Source organism: Felis catus, chromosome X, assembly GCF_018350175.1.
Source record: "Felis catus isolate Fca126 chromosome X, F.catus_Fca126_mat1.0, whole genome shotgun sequence".
NCBI classification, from domain to species: Eukaryota; Metazoa; Chordata; class Mammalia; order Carnivora; family Felidae; genus Felis; species Felis catus.
The window spans coordinates 18,783,911-18,802,516 of NC_058386.1; the positions used below are offsets into that span (position 1 = coordinate 18,783,911).

General features: G+C 38.6%; 1 long non-coding RNA gene and 1 pseudogene across 1 annotated transcript; both read left to right on the plus strand.

The window, feature by feature from the left end:
* Positions 1–4,599: 4,599 nt before the first annotated feature.
* On the plus strand, positions 4,600–5,071 carry LOC101096207 (annotated as a pseudogene).
* A 5,455-nt stretch (positions 5,072–10,526) lies between these two features.
* On the plus strand, positions 10,527–17,505 carry LOC109496462. The gene is made up of 2 exons (XR_002152476.2): positions 10,527–10,784; positions 16,136–17,505. It is a non-coding gene; the product is annotated as an uncharacterized LOC109496462 (long non-coding RNA).
* Positions 17,506–18,606: the final 1,101 nt, after the last annotated feature.

The following is an 18,606-nucleotide window of genomic DNA, read 5'->3' on the forward strand; positions in this document are numbered from 1 at the left end:
CCCAAGGTAGATGTTGCGAGGCATGAATGAATGGTTGAATTAACCAGGATTTCAGGCAACCTTAGTTTGGTTCAAGCCCTCTACCACCAATGAGCTGTACATCATCCCTGAGTCATAGATCTTCTCTGTGTCAGATGAAAACATTGGTCAAAAACTGTGGGGTCTGTTGTGGCCGAATCTGCTTACCAATAGGCTGAGTGGCAAAACACTTGGGCATGACTACTGTCTAATTTACCCTCTTGCCACCCAGTACCCCAAGTTACAATTTTATATCCATCCTTGTTCCTAATTAATGAATCACAGCATAGGTATTAAATGATCAGGTATTGTTTGTGCCTCCAAAGCTTCACGTACCTATCTTTCTAGCAATTATTATGTGCCAAGAATTGACCTTTCTACAGCCAAATAAATTAGTTTTGGGCAGTAAGTTTTAAAATCTGAGTTGAAGAAAAGAGAGAGGATGCTTCATTTCATAGTCTTGCTCCTCTCTTGATTTTCTTCATGGAGTAACAGCTGTCTGGATAAGAGCTTTAAGGTGACTCCATCCCTCTCTTCTTATTTAGCAAGAATGACTACAAATTGATTTTGGGAACCAGCTGCAAAAAAATGTAATTCGCTAAAAGGCCCTGCTATTTCAAATAAAAAGTCTATATTATGTTTTGGTTCTCATTATTGGTCCTGGAAAAAGATGTAAAAAAGATGAAAAAGTTCAAGACAGCGGTAACTAAAATGATCAAGGGGTAGCCACAGCATATTGGAGTCAAGGAAAAGACCCTCAAATCAATGATCAAATGTATAGATTTCTCCACACTTTGAGTTTTAAAGGGAGAATTTACAGCTGAAAATTACTTCTTAAGAAGGGTTTTCACATCATATCATCTTTCAACAGCCTTGACAAAGACATCAGGATAGGTATTACCTGCAATTTACAGATAAAAAAAATCAAAGTATGAGTGATATTATAATTTGTTCAAATTCTCCTGGCCACTGGTAAATGGGAGAACCCAGCCTTGGAATCCAATGTCTTACGCCTTCCATTCTTCCAACCTGATTGAACTTACATATCCTATTCAGTCTTGACAGAGAATAGCCAGAATTCTCTTTCCTAATCTCTTTCCTGTCTCTAAATGTATTTTCCCTTTGACCTGGAATTGATGGTATATATTTATTGCCTTCTTTCTAATAATTACACGCTACAGGCATATCTAGTATTAATATAATTACTTTATTTGATTTTGAGATTGGGAGTCCTCAGAGCAAGAGGGCTATTTTCATGTGTTTTGCTCAAGAAAATTGTATTAAAAGAAATCAAATAATTCTTTTGCGACTTGCCCAAGAGGATGCCAGACAGGATTTAAGGGGCAGACCAGAGATCAGCAAGCTATGGCCCATGGGCCAAATATGCTTGCTGACTCTTTCTGTAAATAAAGTTTTACTGGAATACAGACACACTCAGTCCTTTGTGTGTTATCTATGTCTGCTTGTCTACCACAATGGCGGGGGGGGGGGGCAGTTAGAACAGAGACTGTATGGCCTACAAAGCCTAAAATATTTACTCCCTGGCCTTTTGAGGAAAAATTGGCCAACTCCAGGCCCAGAGTCAATCCTCAAAAGTGTCTAAGGAACAAGAAAAGTAGAGTGGGTTGTCCTCTGTTTCTTTCTAGGAATTCAGTACTTTGGGAGCTGCTGTTATTTCCAGAAAGACTATACTTTGGTACTCAAGGGAATAGAAGGTAGAAAGAGGGAATTGCAAGCAAGTTTGACTAAAGAACACAGAGCACTTCAGAAGGGAAATCATATTTAGGAGAGTTATTCTTCGATCAAGGGAATGAAAGGGAGAATTTCATGAGGTAAAGGTGTTTGTGATAAGCTGATTATAATACAAAGTCGATTTACTAAGCCAATCAAAATCTAAATTTAAGTTTAAGAATCATGTAAATTATCAGATTTTATTTATCTTTGCTTTTAGCAAGGAAAATATTATCAGATTTTCTTTATTATATTGGTAAATTCTAAATCTTGGGACACAGATTCAGCTTAAGAAGAAGTTACTTCACGATCAGATGTTAGTACAAATTCTTGTGCATCACCTATTATAAAAACAAACTTTTAATATCCCACATTTTGAAATTTATGGAGGTGACTTTCATTTTCTTTAGAGATGATGAATGTGTGCCGACTGGCGCCGCTGTTTAATTATAGATGGCTAGCTGTGAGGAGCGTGGAAATGATCTCAGCCATTTAAACCTCAAGGCAATCTCCTGATGTGACTAAAAAGGTGTGCATTTTATTTATGTAGCTGCTTTACCTACTCACCCAGATTTCCATTGCACTTAGAAATTCCCAAGTGAAGTGTCTACAATTATTTTGTAAAGGGCTTGCAATAATACTCCCTTCCTTCTCATTCTTGCTCCCAGGAAATTTTTGCTTAAAGCTGCATTTGGGAAAGAGTACATGGGAAGCATCATGGTATATAGGGAAGAGAATAGACTGGAGGCTCAGGAACACTTGAAACGCCCTTTGAAAGGTCACCGTGTGTTCAAGGAACTGCAAATGGCTCACAATGTCTAGAATGCAGAGTAGATGTTAAGTGTGGACAGTGGCATGTCTACAGAGGCGGTTGGAAACCAGATAATAAGAGGTACTGGGTTTCATGCTAAGGAGTAGGGACAGTTGTCAAGGTAATATGGAACCCCTGAAGGGTTTAAAGGTAAGAATATAGAGGTGCCTGGATGGCTCAGTCAGTTGAACATATGACTTTGGCTCAGGTCAGGATCTCATGGTTTGTGGGTTCGAGCCCCATCTCAGGCTCTCTGCTGTCAGCACAGAGCCCGCTTCAGATCCTCTGTCCCCCTCCATGTCTGCCCCCCACCCTGCGTGTATGCTCTCTCTCTCTCTCAAAAATAAACTTTTAAAAAAGACAAGACTATAACACAATTAAATTTACACTGTTGAAAAATACCGTGGCAGCAGGGTAGATAATGGACTGAAATGGAGAGAAAAAGAGTGAGGGTACACAGAGATTTGAAGGGCTGGTGTGAGTGAGGTTTTCAAGGAATGGTAAGGTGCAAAGCTGGGGATATGTCTGTGAGGGTAGAGAGCTAAATTGTTGAGGAGATATTTGTGTGGCTTAACTGAAAGAACTTAATTTTAACAGACACAAAAGTGAGGGAAGGGTCAGTGTAGGAGCTGAGTTAATTATAATAAGAACATTTAGGAGAACAAGAATTAATGCCTATCTTACTACTGCATGCCCAGAATCTAGGCCTGCCAAGCAGAGTGTTCCTGTGAGCAAGAAAAACTGAGAGGGCATTGTCTCCAAGGGCAGGAGTGTATTTCTAGATAACTTTGCCTATATGGAGCTTTCTTGTGTGGAAAGAATACCTGCCTGGGATCCCCAGGACTAAGACCCTCAGACTAAGGTTTTAGCACACATCTAGGAGGTAATTACCAGCAGGGAGTGGAGAAGTGAGAAGAAAAACAAAAAGACCTAATATAGAAAGTGTTAACGAGTAGTTACCCCTGTGGGCAATTGGGAGCTCAGTTCTACTGAGGACATCTGGGAGACAGCGTAGAACATGCCTCAGCATTGTTCCATCGAAGGAGCAAAGAAGGTATTTATTCATCAATTCTAGTTTGTCACTGGTTAAGAGGTTAACCAATGACAACTTCCTGGCCCTTCCAACCAGCCCTGTGCTTGAGCTAAGCATACTTCCACGGGCAGGAAAATCCTTGAAACCAAGAGTTGTCAGTGCAGGAACTGTGAATGCAAAGAGTGATGAGCAGGGCTCTGATGGAGCCTACTGCATATATACACACCCAACTGTGGGCAGTAAACCCACTGTACCTTCTTTGAATTTAAGGGGGTAGAATCTTTCTTAAGATAGACAAGTTACTTATATCAATGCAGAAGATTTTCTACCTTTTGGAACCTATCTTAGTACATAGATACACTGGGATTTCGAAGAAGACTCAAATCTCAAGGTGGCCTCCAATGTATATTAAGGAATTATAACAATAAATGGCAGTCCATGGTGACATCATCTCTTGAGCAAAGGATGAAACTGCAGAGTTAGGTATGCCAACTATAAATGTAAGAATTAAAACTGACTCAGACATATTTGGAAAAAGAACACACTATTCTCCAAAGCATTACCATTTCCTAAAATGAAACTACTAAGATTTGGTGATTTTCACATAATTTAAATATTTAATTGCTGATTTTGAAAAAAAGAAGATGATGGAGAGACTAATGCACAAGATGCATAAAACATAGTAAAGCAGCACTCCCAACTCTATTACTCTGGAATTGGGTTTAAGAAATTAAACAAAAATATAAGTTCAAGGAACAAAGTCATGAGGAGTCATATACAAAACAAAAGAACTGGATTCATTGCTAAGTAACCTGGAAGTAGCAAACAGAGCTCTAAGGCCAATTTCTGATAATCCATGGATGGAATTTTCTGGTTTTAGCATTTTACTTTACCTGCCCCCCATTCCTTCTTCGAATGCAAAGATACTGGAAATGGGTTACTGAAGAAGTTATCCTCTTTCCCTTCATCCCTGAAGCACTTTGGGAGCCAACGCTCCAGGACAGACATGGTCATGTCCAAGAACCACCCATGCACAGCCAGTCACGAAAACGGTACAGAAACAGCATCAAGAACCCCAGTCACAAAGATATGAGTCTCTTAAGGGGGTAGGCTTCAAGTTCCTGATGAACATGCACTTCACCCAGAAGCACAACGAGAAGGGCCTGAAGAAGATGTAGACCAACCCTGCCATGGCCATGAATGCACGTGCTGAGGCTATCAGTGCCCTTGTCCAGCCCAAGATCCTAAAGGGCGGCAGGTGCAAGCTCAATAGACTTGCCTACATCACTCACCTCAAGTTTGGGAAACATGTTCGTACCTGTATTGCCAAGTGTCTCAGGCTCCTCCGACCAAAGGCCAAGGCCGAGACTCAAATCAAAGCCCCGGCTGCAGCTGCGACTCTGGCTCCAGCTCCTGCTGTGGCTCAGTCTCCCCAAGGTGCCCAGGTGCCCACGAAGGCCATTCTATACTGGAGCTGACGTGAGAACAGGACTGGTGCGACCCCTAGGCTCTGTCTGCATGGGGCCAGTGTCCCTTTATGTTACTTGTACAAATAATCCAGCGGTAGGATCTGTCAAAAAAAAAAAAAAGTCATTCATACCAGGGTTTGGTATCTTGAAGGTCTGGCTCTGTTGCTCAGTGTCTATGTAACCTTGGATAAATCACCTAACCTCTGTATACCTCAGTTTCCTCATTTGAAAAAAAGGTCATAATAATAGTACCTACCTCATAGGGAGTTTATGAGGAATGATAAATTAGCATATGTAAATTAGAGCACCAGACACATAATAAGAAATACACATGTGTTTGTTACTAGTAAGAATATATAGCTCTCTTCTGGGCAAAGAGCAAGCGGTCATAGCTTATGGAATGTGACTGCCGTAAATCACACAAAAAGTGTACCAGAATACTGTTTTTAATGATTTTTAACATTCGAAAGAACTGACAGAGAAAATACATTCTTTGGCATTCCAGAGGCAAAAAAAGACTGATGACGGAGGTTACAGTTCTGACACCAAGAAGAAGTGTTGGTCCTTAGAGCTGTAAAACAATGAGATGGGTTGCCTTTGAGGTCATGCGTTCACTGACATGGGAGCTGCAGGGGACTCTGGTTGCTTATTAGTGTTGCTGGAGAAGGAGTTTGTGCATCAGAGAAAAGGTATACATAAATGACCTTTCAGATTTTTCTAATTTCGCAAGTCAATGATTTCACAATTTGTCTCTGAACTCTCTTTCTAATCTTCTACCTTACTAGTTCCTCATATGAACCCTCTGCCCTAGACATACAAGCATAATGGTACACACTCACCAAGTGTTAGGCTGTCTCACTATTTCCCATTTTTTGCCATTTTCTCCACATTGAATGTCATTTTCTTAACAAAATAAGACAAATAGTTTTGTTTTTTTAATGTTTATTTTTGAGAGGGAGAGAGTGCAACCAGGGTAGGGGAATAGAGAGAGGGGGACAGAGGATCTGAAGCAGGCTCTGTGCTAACAGCAGGCAGCCCGATGCGGGGCTGGAACTCATGAACCACGAGATCACGACCAGAGCTGAAGTCTGACGCTCAGCCGACTGAGCCACCCAGGTGCCCCTTTCAGGTTTTTTTTTTCTTTCTGACTTTTTGTTGAAATTCCAATTAGTTAACATAAAGTGTAATATTAGTTTCAGGAGAAGAATTTAGTGATTCATCACCTACATACAACACCCATTGCTCATCACAAGTGCCCTCCCTAAGGCAAGCATTTTAAAAGCCAAATTATGGAAAGAGTCCAAATGTCCAACAAATGATGAATGGATAAAGAAGATGTTGTGTGTACACATACACACAAATGGAATACTACTTGGCAATGAGAAAAAATGAAATCTTGCCATTTGCAACAATGTGGATGGAACTGGAGGGTATTATGCTAAGTGAAATAAGTCTGTGAGAGAAAGACAGATATCATATATTTTCACTCATATGTAGAATTTGAGAAACTTAACAGAAGACTATGGTGGAAGGGAAGGAAAAATAAGTTACAGAGAGGAGGCAAACCCATAAGAGATTCTTAAATACAGAGAACAAACTGAGGGCTGATGGGGGGGTGGGGGTCGGGGAAAATGGGTGATGGGCAATGAGGAGGGCACTTGTTGGGATGAGCACTGGGGGTTGTGTGTAAGTGATGAATCATGACAATCAACTCCCGAAGCCAAGCCTACACCATTTACACTGTATGTTAGCTAACTTGCTGTCATAGACTCTGGGTCTGGAGTTCTTTCTTGTCCAGCAAGAAAGGAGGATGCAGGATTAAAAAGCGAGAGAGGCTGAGGTCTGGGAGAAGACAAGACCCCTGATTAAGGGTCCTTGCTCCATTTTTATCAGGGTCAGAAGGCTTACAAGCATGATGGACATGCACAAAAAGACAATGAAACTGTAAACATTAACTCGTGGGCGTGAGTGAAAGGTGGTTTTGAAAATATGCTGTGTTAGGGGTTTGGGTTAATACAAAACAAAATCCTGGCGCTGAGCAGAAGGTTGTTTACAGCAGACTTGAGGCACCACCTCTGTGTACCTAAACTGGTCTAGGGGATAAGAAAGACAGAGCAAGCTATCTCAGGGTCAACAAGGCACCTTTCTTCTGCTAATTAGCTCCTCTCTGGGCAACTTCACCCAGAGCAGTATATAGCCCTATTTACCTGTTTACCTAATTTGGTCCCTCCTTCCTGTGAAAGCAGCTTTCTGCTATAGTACAAAGTTGGGGGTCATTTCTGCCCTGAATACTTAATCTTGTTTACCTCATATACCTTTGCCCTATACTGGGGCCTTTGCCCTGCCCTATCTATACTGGGGCCTTTGCCTTGCCTTACCTATACCTATTTCTTAATCTTGTTTACCCAAACTTGGGTGTGAACATCCTGTGGATTTCTAATTATTTATGCCTTGTTAACCCATTGGTGCAGACTTGGAATTCCTAAGTTTATTCCCCACAACTTGCCAATAAATGGTTTTTTAAAAAGGGCTGAAGAGAGTACAAGAAAGGTGAATGAAATAGGTTTCAATAAATACCAATCTCCAAATATTCCTCTAGAGAAAAAGGATGGATTAGAGAAACTATACTTTCAAAATGAGAGTCCATTTCAGCTGTGTTGTATTCCTACCTTCCAAATGACTGGAAGTTTTGGTAAATGACAGCCCTTCCACCAGCAGGGACCATGACTTTAGGCATGTAAGATAACATCATTCCATTCCGCAGATGATGCAGTCCTGGTGCCCAGAGAGGTACAGAAACTCATCTCAAGTCACACAATACTTGAAGAAGTTGGCGTCTAGAAGTTGGGGCTCCTGCCTGCTAGGACCTGAGCTTATCTCTGCTATGTCATGCTCTGTTTTCCCTAAGTCTCAGGATCTCTGTTTTTCTACCATATTCTAGAGTTAATATATTAGCTATCCTAATTATTGTGTAAAAAAAAAAAAAATCTTTGAGTATTCCCAGGCTGTTGCTCTGGCAAAAGGCAGGTGGTTGAGAAGCTTTTCAGAGTTGATATGGTGCATATCTGGAATGGAGTCCTGGACTCAGACTCTAAAGACAGGAATCCATGTGATGGTGGATGAATTGGTTGACCTCTCTCTCGATTCCTCATCTGTTTAAAAACGTGCCCAATTCCAAGGGTTTCTGCGAGTCAAATGAGATTTGTGAAGGTATTTTGTATAAAGAAAAAGGTTTTTTTAAAGTATGGCCCAGAGAGTCTTGAGGGTCCCCCATACCTTTTCGGGAGGTTTACAAAATTAAAACTATTTTCATGAATATAAAAAAATAATAAAAATAAAAGTATAAATCTTATTAAATGTTGCAGCACATAAGGTGTATTAAAGCTTAATCTCTATGCATAATACAATAAGGACTTGCTTTTGTTCCTAGCCATGTTAGGCTTGATCCTGAAATATTTAAATGGATATAAATGAAGGCTGAAACAACAAACCCTCACCCTCCTGCCCATACACACTCATTTAGAAAGGACTAAGTAAGTCTGTGTGTGCTAACTTCTGTAAGAAGTCGTAAAAATATCTCTCAACTTTTAGATTTTTATTTTACAGTATATTTCTAAAAATGTTTTAATTCAACTTTAAATAAAATAAATAAAAGAGTATCTTTATACAGGGGTTCATCAAAAATATGTTAGTACTTCCTTTCAAGGGAAGGTTTCTAGGGGAAAGAAGGCAAGAAAATGGTAGCTGTTGGCCACTAACTGGTTCAACAGTTACATATATTTTGGTCAGAAGCCTTTATTTAAACCAAAGCTTAGAAAACAGACTATGAAAATTTGGAGCTGCTTTAATTGAGGAGGTGATTGGAGAAAACCCTGCCTCAAAGACTTACAGGGTCACAAGAGTACTTACTCTCTGAAGCTATGCCATTCAAGGGGACAGCACCTTCTCACCCTGAGAACCAAGACCATTTTCTTGGACCAAAGGCAGTGGGAGCTTGCTCTCAGAGATCTTCACAAGAGCAAATATGAAGTTTTGTATGTTCATTTGAGCTAAAAAAGCATTTGGAACAGGCTCTGGCTTATAACATGATTTTCTGATATGACTTGAGAAGTTACACTACCTTCTCCAAGTGGGCTTAAAAATGCCCCAAATTGGGATTGCATTGAATGTGTAGATAGCTTTGGGTAGTATTGACACTTTAACAATATTTATTCTTCCAATCCATAAGCACGGAATGTTTTTTCATTTCTTTATAAAGAGAAACATATACATATGTTTTCACTCTTATGTGGATCCTGAGAAACTTACCAGAAGATCATGGGGGAGGGGAAGGAAAAAAAAAAAGAAAGGTTAGAGAGGGAGGGAGCCAAAACATAAGAGATTCTTAAAAACTGAGAACTGAGAGTTGATGGGGGGGGGAGGGAGGGGAGGGTGGGTGATGGGTATTGAGGAGGGCACCTGTTGGGATGAGCACTGGGTGTTGTATGGAAACCAATTTGACAATAAATTTCATATTTAAAAAAAAAACAAATTATGCCCTGACAACTTGATTTCCTAGCAGCTTATATAAATCTATCTTTTCCTTTTTTCCAATTTTTTATTACACAGAACCTGAGTTACTCCTGGGGGGGAAGTATTAGTCCTAAAATATGCACTTTCCTATCAGAAGTCATAAAATAAACCACATATCTTTCCCTTTTTCCATAAAACTCTGAGGGAAAAACTTTTAGAAAATGTATACTGTAACTGAATAATTCTACTGAGCATAAATAATATAAAATTAAACAATGCTTAGGCAGAAATATGTTGTTCTGAGATCATTGTCAGGTTACAATTTCTTCTGTTATTTCAGAGTGAAAAAGATGAGTTGCTATGGTTTCCTGTCCTGTTCAAACTGGGTTTTGTTTGGCCACACTAATATTTGTACAGTTATTTTTCCATTACTCAGGAAATGCCACAAACACTCAGTGATAATTGCACAAGCTTTTTTTAAAGAGCATCCATCTCCCCTGACAGGTTTTATGAATTCACATATGTTCTCAGAAAATTTTTATGATGCATTAATAAAATGCTTGACAAAGCACATGTTTTCAGTATAATTATTTACTTAAATGCTCCTTTTCTACACCCCCTCATTTGCTTACCTAGATGATTCATTAAAGATAATTTAGATATGTACATGTTAAAATCAAAAACAAATGGAGACCAGCCTTGAAAATTCTCTGAGCAGACAAAACCAATTTAGTTATGACTAAATTTATTTAATTTAGTTATGGCTTAATCTACTTATTTTCCAAGACTAACTTGACCTGGGTCATTTCTTGCTTATGAACTGTTTCCAAAGGTTGATATGAGATCACCACTGACCAATTACCTGTCATTTTGGAAAATTCTAATACTGTAACCCATCACTGTAAAGAATAAACAGTCTGCTTTCTCACAATATAAGCTGCTTTATAACAACATACCCCTGAGCCTCATTCCCTGTTCTGGTTTGAGGGCCCCTGGTTTGCAAACCGTCTCATTGTTTTGTCAACAGTAAACTTTTACTAATTATTGTTTCAATGGTTAAATGGATTTACTTCTGTCATTTCTGAACTTTTGAGATCTCATGGATCCAAAGAAGATCCCCCAAAGACTCTGAGGCTGGTGACGAAACAGATGCCGCTACCCACAGAGCACACTGAGCTCCCTGCTTTCTCCCCAACCCTGGAGACTGAGGGTAAGTGTCTCTTGGATCTGAGATCCACTCCCTCCATGTTTTTAGCTGTCTAACATGCATGTGCATGTTTGCTTTCTGTTTTTGTTTGTTGAAGCTTCTTCCTAAGTCACTCTATTCTGTTCAAAAGGGAAGAAAAATTTCCTGTCTTGGAGCACATGTTGGGAAGTAGGGCCCCTCATAGGTAAGATGTCTTAGGGAACCTAAAGGCAAAGACGTGTTCTACCTCGTCTATAGACCAGAATCTGATGCCTTTTTGGAAAATGGGTGAACTTTTGGAATTGTAGTGGCCACTTTGGGGAATCTGTAACTTAGGTAAGTCCACCTTGAGGGTCATCCTTAAAAGAGAAAATTCTAAACCTCTCAGAGACAATGCGATGCATTCTTTGATTAGTATGAAGAAGCTTCTGAAAGACAAAATATATTCAAAAACAGCTCTAAAAGGAACCTTACAGCATGCAAATAAAAAATCTTTAGTAAAAACGTGTGGCCATCTGAACAGGTAACTTTAACTTAGTTCACCTGCCAGAAACACAATTTGGATGTACTTACTCTTCTCAGTTTTGAGACATGGCTAAAATTTTTAAAACAAAAGTTAAAAGATCTCCGTATTTGTCTGTATGTTATAGATGTGTGGCAGTTTTCTACCTCTGGATGATATTTCCAAAATTTATTTGTAAAGAGCTCTATTTAACTGGCTTACAGAAAATTAAGCATTTATAAAAGTCAAGTATACTTTCAGAAACAGAAAAGCTAACCCAAATAATCTAGGATAGTCTTTGATAAATAAAAGCCAGTTTAAGTTTGTTGGTTTCATAAAAGTAGGCATGTCTTAAAATTTGTCAACAAGAAAAATAATTTCAGATGACGGTTAGCTGTTTGATGTCTAATCCAAGAATAACTGTTAAAAGCAAGTACTTTAAACAAGTGCAAGTAAAAGTTTATACTAACTTAAACTAACTAATGGATATTTATTGAATATCTAAATCATTCCCTAATAAGAAAAACATTAAACACTAAGCATAAGTTTAGGTTTATTTACTTTTGGCTTTTTTTTTTACAGAGAGATAAAAAAATATTTGGGCCTTTTAATAAATATGTCTTGAGCCACATTGAAAAATTCACTAGGAGGAAGAATGTACTTCTAGAAAATTCTGAAATGTACTTATAAATTGCTACTCTACTACAGGATGCTAATACATGAAAGACAGTTTACACTTGCCTGCTTCCTGTTTATCACTGGGAAGTGAAGATTAAAGTAGTTAAAAATTTATAATCAATATGTAAAAATACAACTATTAGAAATAATAAGGGTAAAAAGAGAAGACTGTATATGAAAAGTAGGTAAGGAAAATAAAGTGTGTTATTTGGACAAGAAAAGGTATTAATGACATGGGGGTGTTTTTTCATGAAAGAGAAAAGAAAGTAATTTTGTCCTACAGAAAAATGATTGTTCCAGAAGACGAAAGGAAGAAGGGCAAAAATTGAATAGATACAGAAGGCGGTAGAAGGTTTGTGGAAAAGGAATCTTGAGAAAGGAATTTTATGTGGCCAAGATAAGACTGGAATGTTTTAAGTTAAAAAATGGAAGAATTTTAATATTAAAGGTATAGTGAGGCAGAATTAGATTTTGATTTTCTGTTAAAAGTACAGGTTTTTTAGATTGTTGATGTGCTCTTAATAAGAAATTATACACGAAGTTTCTTTACCTCTAATGTAATCTCCCTAGGAAACAAGGATTCTGTGGCTTATAAAAATATTTCCAGTGCTTCACATGGTCTTTATCAAATCTTTGATTACTTAGAAAAATAAATGAGTCTTCTCTATTAAAAGAACTAAGGTTATTTTTTTTATATATAACTACTTGACTATGTGTATTTGCCTTTGAGATCTCTGTCACTTTGGCTGAATGCTTAACTAAGTAAATTGCATAATGTTTTTTCTATGTGCATATGAATCCTCCCCAGATCTTAAACTTGGCTATTTTTTTTAATGTGAAATTTATTGTCAAATTGGTTTCCATACAACACCCAGTACTCATCCCAAAAGGTGCCTCCTCAATGCCCATCACCCAGTTTCCCCTCCCTCCCACCCCCATCAACCTTCAGTTTATTCTCAGTTTTTAGGAGTGTCTTATGGTTTGCCTCCCTCCCTCTCTAACTTTTTCTTTTTTCCTTCCCCTCCCCCATGGTGTTCTGTTAAGTTTCTCAGGATCCACATAAGAGTGAAAACGTATGGTATCTGTCTTTCTCTGCATGACTTATTTCACTTAGCACAACACTCTCCAGTTCCATCCACATTGCTACAAAAGGCCAGATTTCATTCTTTCTTATTGCTAAGTAGTATTCCATTGTGTATATAAACCACAACTTCTTTTTCCACTCATCAGTTGATGGACATTTAGGCTCTTTCCATAATTTGGCTATTGTTGAAAGTGCTGCTATAAACATTGGGATACAAGTGCCCCTATGCATCAGCACTCCTGTATCCCTTGGGTAAATTGCTAGCAGTGCTACTGCTGGGTCATAGGGTAGATCTATTTTTAACTTTTGGAGGAACCTTCACACTGTTTTCCAGAGCAGCTGCACCAGTTTGCATTCCCACCAACAGTGCAAAAGGGTTCCCATTTATCCATATCCTTGCCAACATGTGTTGTTTCCTGAGTTGTTAATTTTAGCCACTCTGACTTGTGTGTGGTGGTATCTCAATGTGGTTTTGATTTGTATTTCCCTGATGATGAGTGATGTTGAGTGTCTTTTCATGTGTCCATTGGCCATCTGGATGTCTTCTTTGGAAAGGTGTCTATTTATGTCTTCTACCCATTTCTTCACTGGATTATTTGTTTTTCAGGTGTTGGGCTTGGTTAAGTTCTTTATAGAGTTTGGATACTAAACCTTTAACTGATATGTCATTTGCAAATATCTTCTCCCATTCATCGGTTGCCTTTTAGTTTTGTTGATTGTTTCCTTTGCAGTACAGAAGCTTTTTATCTTCATGAGGTCCCAATAGTTCATTTTTTCTTTTAATTATCTTGCCTTTAGAGATGTGTCAAGTAAGAAATTGCTGCGGCTGAGGTCAGAGAGGTTTTTCCCTGCTTTCTCCTCTAGGGTTTTGATGGCTTCCTGTCTCATATTCAGGTCCTTTATCCATTTTGAGTTTATTTTTGTGAATGGTGTAAGAAAGTGGTCTAGTTTCATTATTCTGCATGTTGCTGTCCAGTTCTTCCAGAACCATTTGTTAAAGAGTCTTTTTTCCATTGGCTATTCTTTCCTGCTTTGTCAAAGATTAGTTGGCCATACATTTGTGGGTCCAATTCTGGAGTCTCTATTCTATTCCATTGGTCTATGTGTCTGTTTTTGTGCCAATACCATGCTGTCTTGATGCTTACAGCTTTGTAATAGAGGCTAAAGTCTGGGATTGTGATGCCTCCCACTTTGGTCTTCTTCTTCAATATTACTTTGGCTATTTGGGGTCTTTTGTGGTTTCATACAAATTTTAGGATTGCTTGTTCTAGCTTCGAGAAGAATGCTGGTGCCATTTTGATTGGGATTACAATCAAAATTGTATTTGATTTGATTACAATCAAAATTGATTACAATCAAAATTGGCTATTTTTAAGTCTTTTGCCACTTACAGTTATTGCTTTCCTCTCACTTCTCTGAAAATGGTTACAGTGAACTACAGACAAAAGTGCTTCGCCTTTCAAGGGATTCGGGGAAAAGACCCTGATAAGTACTCTAAAATGCAGGATTCTACTAACTTTAAGATCTTAATAGTAAACTGGGTAAAGATTTCTAGAACTTAATGGAAAACTGATTCAAAAAGTGGCTAATCCAAGACAAAGCAAGCAACAATTAATTACATAAGACTGAATGAACTGATAATGATGATGATAGTTTTCATGAGTTCATTTAAACAATGCTAGTTGTTGGGGCGCCTGGGTGGCGCAGTCGGTTAAGCGTCCGACTTCAGCCAGGTCACGATCTCGCGGTCCGTGAGTTCGAGCCCCGCGTCGGGCTCTGGGCTGACAGCTCAGAGCCTGGAGCCTGTTTCCGATTCTGTGTCTCCCTCTCTCTCTGCCCCTCCCCCGTTCATGCTCTGTCTCTCTCTGTCCCAAAAATAAATAAACGTTGGAAAAAAAAAATTAAAAAAAAAAAATAAACAATGCTAGTTGTTTAATGTTTTGCTTTCCGGATTTAAAGCACCCCGTCTTTTCCTCTCTTTCAAGCTATTTATAACGTACGGCTACTTGGTAAAGTTTATCTTTGCAACAAAGGGTGGAATATTTATCTTCTTCTCCTTACACGATTCCCCCAGAATTCATAAACTCTTTTATCAAATATTCTTATTTTTAATATTTTATTCAAATATTCTTATTTTTCATGACAACTTATGTGTTTGCCTAAGTTCAGTTCAGGACACAATTGGAGAAATCCTTGGCCTGGCTTCCTAGTCTCGAGAGGTTCTTGAAAGTCCAATCTAAGATTCCTTATGAAAAGTACCAGCAAAAGAGCCTATATGGTTGATTACTATTCTTGCTGCACTTATGTAAATAAACAGGCCAAGTTACTGAAGTTAGACTTAATTTGAAACAAATTACTCTTACTGTGCTTATCTCTGATGGAAATGAGGATGATTATAAAGAAAAAAAAGCATATTTCAATAATACACCTTTGTAGTTATCAGATCCTAGTGCTGTTACATTGTGTTTTCTTAAATGGTTTTATTCAAATTCCAGCTAGTTAACATACAATGTAATAGTAGTTTCATGTGTACAATACAGTGATTCAACACTTCCATAGGACAACTGGTGCTCATCACAAGTACAATCCTTAATTCTCATCACCTATTTCACCTATCCCCCACTCACCTCCCCTCAGGTAACCATCAGTTTGTTCTCCTTAGTTAAGAGTCTATTCCTTGCTTTGCCTCTCTCTTTTTTCCCCTATAATCATTTACTTTGTTTCTTAAATTCCACATATGGGGGCGCCTGGGTGGCGCAGTCGGTTAAGCGTCCGACTTCAGCCAGGTCACGATCTCACGGTCCGTGAGTTTGAGCCCCGCGTCGGGCTCTGGACTGATGGCTCAGAGCCTGGAGCTTGTCTCCGATTCTGTGTCTCCCTCTCTCTCTGCCCCTCCCCCGTTCATGCTCTGTCTCTCTCTGTCCCAAAAATAAATAAACGTTGAAAAAAAAATTTAAATTCCACATATGAGTGAAATCATATGATATTTGTCTTTCTCTGACTTATTTCACTTAGCATTATACTCTCTAGCTCCATCCATGTTGTTGCAACTGGCAAGATTTCATTCTCTTTTACAGTAATTGTTTCTGAGTTTTTGTTTTCTGCCTGCAGAAACTGGATTGGATCCTGAATTCTAGTTTCTTCCAATATGTGGCTACAACTCTCCAAGCTAACGTTTCCAATTTTCTCCCACTCTTATGACTTGGAATCATCATGAAACTAAAACTGACCATTTCCCAAAGCTGTGGGAGCTAAAGCTGAAAAGCTTGATAGAAACTTTGGAGAAATCACCACAACAACTCCTCTGTGGACAATCTTCAGGCCTGTGGCTCTATGGCCACTCAGAAAGATCACTAGAGACATTCAAGTTGCAAACCAGGAAAAGACGTCAGATTCCCACTGTTTGCTCTCACTCCATCTGAAGACGCTTGGAACCCAACATCTAGCAATCTTTTCAACTGACTGTTCTCCAAACTCCAAAACTAAATTTGCTATAATTTGCTAAAACTATTAACCTTTGTATTTCTTTGGTTTTCATATAAATGCATCTCATTAAATTACCTGATGGCTCATACCATATAGAGGCCTCACTGAGATGGAAGCTCACCTACAACACCACCTCCTGACATAAAAGACCTTCACATTCATTTTGGCCTAAGTAATCATGAGGATATATAATTGTTAATACATCATGTTGTGTCTATGGAAATAACTTTTTAAGAAAGAAACCCATTTGAGTTATTTAACTGGTTACATCTTGGCTCCTGGGAATCTCTACTCTGGGAAATTTTTCAATCCTTGATTATTGTTCTCCTTACAGTCATATTAACCTCTCTAGTGCATCGTATATTGAACTCAATGCCTGTCAGCAGCCACCCACATGCCAAATGGTATCCATTAGGATAGGACAACTGAGTAAAAGAAACAACAATCCTATCAATGATAAAGATGGTTACTACATGGCCCCTCAAGTGGATGAAAACACTGAGTGTGTGATTTTTCAGCCTAACCACATCAACAGTGGTAACTGAGAATAACGCTATACCGGTTGGTCATACTCTCAGCCTGCTTAGAGAATGACCAAAAGGGAGGATTTGTTAAAACCAAAAACAGAGACCAACCTTGAGAATTCTCTGAGCAGACAAAACTAGTTTAGTCATACAAAGAAAGTTTAATTTAGCTTGTTTTCCAAGATTAACTTGACCTGGGTCATTTCTTGCTTATGCCTCTGGAAATCGTAAGTAAAACTTGAACTGTGTCCCCAAATTGATAGGAGATAACCACTGACCAATTCCCCATCATTTAAGAAAATTCTATTATAACCAAACACTATGAAGAATAAACAGTCATTGTCTTATTATATAAGCTGCTTTACAACAATATACTCCTAAGCCTCATTCCATGTTTTGGTTCAAGTGCTCCAGCAGTGCAGACTGTCTTTTTGGTGTGTGCACAATAAACTTTTACTAATTACTACTTCAGAGGTTCGTGGGTTTGACCTCTATTATTTTTGAACTTTAAACACATGAATGCAGTGTGCTCCCAGGGATGTAAAGTGTATATTAGAGCATCTTCATTACCCAAGGATTACCTTGATGCCTCCATGCCCAACTCATGAGAGGGATTAGGACCTTGTACAGAGATTTAGACCCTCTCTTTACTCATGGCTTGTACACAACCCACCATAATGTACTCAGTCTGGGAACCTACATAACAGAACCCCGCAAGAAAAAAAATAGTTTGGTTTCTTATTCAAAAACCAACAAAAAACCCTCATTTTTAATCTAAACCATTAATAAATTTAGTCCTTCCTTAAAATTTTAAAGGATTTTGTTGATTTGTAGAACAAAATTATTTCCTACTTCAATTAAGGCAAACATTGTTATTGACTAATTACATGAATTTACCTGAATAGGCAAATCAACTATTACCAATACCAAATTAATTTTAATTTCTATAGAGCATCATGCATAGAATTATAGAGGATGGGAATCACAATCAAAAACATGCTTTACTTTTCCCCCCTCTTCACAGCATATTGTGGTTAAACAATATTTTTGAAGGAAAAAAATAGTATATGGAATTTCTTTCTAGTATCAAGTGAGCTTTAAAAATAGATACAAAATAGGGGCACCTGGGTGGCTCAGTCAGTTAAGCATCCAACTCTTGATTTTATGTTTAAATAAAACATGAAAAAATATATATACAAAATATGTATGATAAATAGATGATCTTTTAAGCCTATTTTTTTAAACTTTGAGATAGAGCAGGGTGAGGGGCAGAGAGAGAGAGAGGAAGAGAGAGAATCCCAAGCAGGCACTGTGATGTCAGCATAGAGCCCAATGTGGGACCCAATCCCACGAACCATGAGACCATGACCTAAGTGGAAATCAAAAGTCGACTCTTAACCGACAGAGCCACCCAGGTGCCCCAATAGATGCTGATTTTTAGTGGGTATGTTTTAAAAGCATAGTTTTTGGGGCGCCTGGGTGGATCCGTCGGTTAAGTGTCCAGCTTTGGCTCAGGTCATGATCTCGCAGTTTGTGAGTTCGAGCCCCGCATCCGGCTCTGTGTTGATAGCT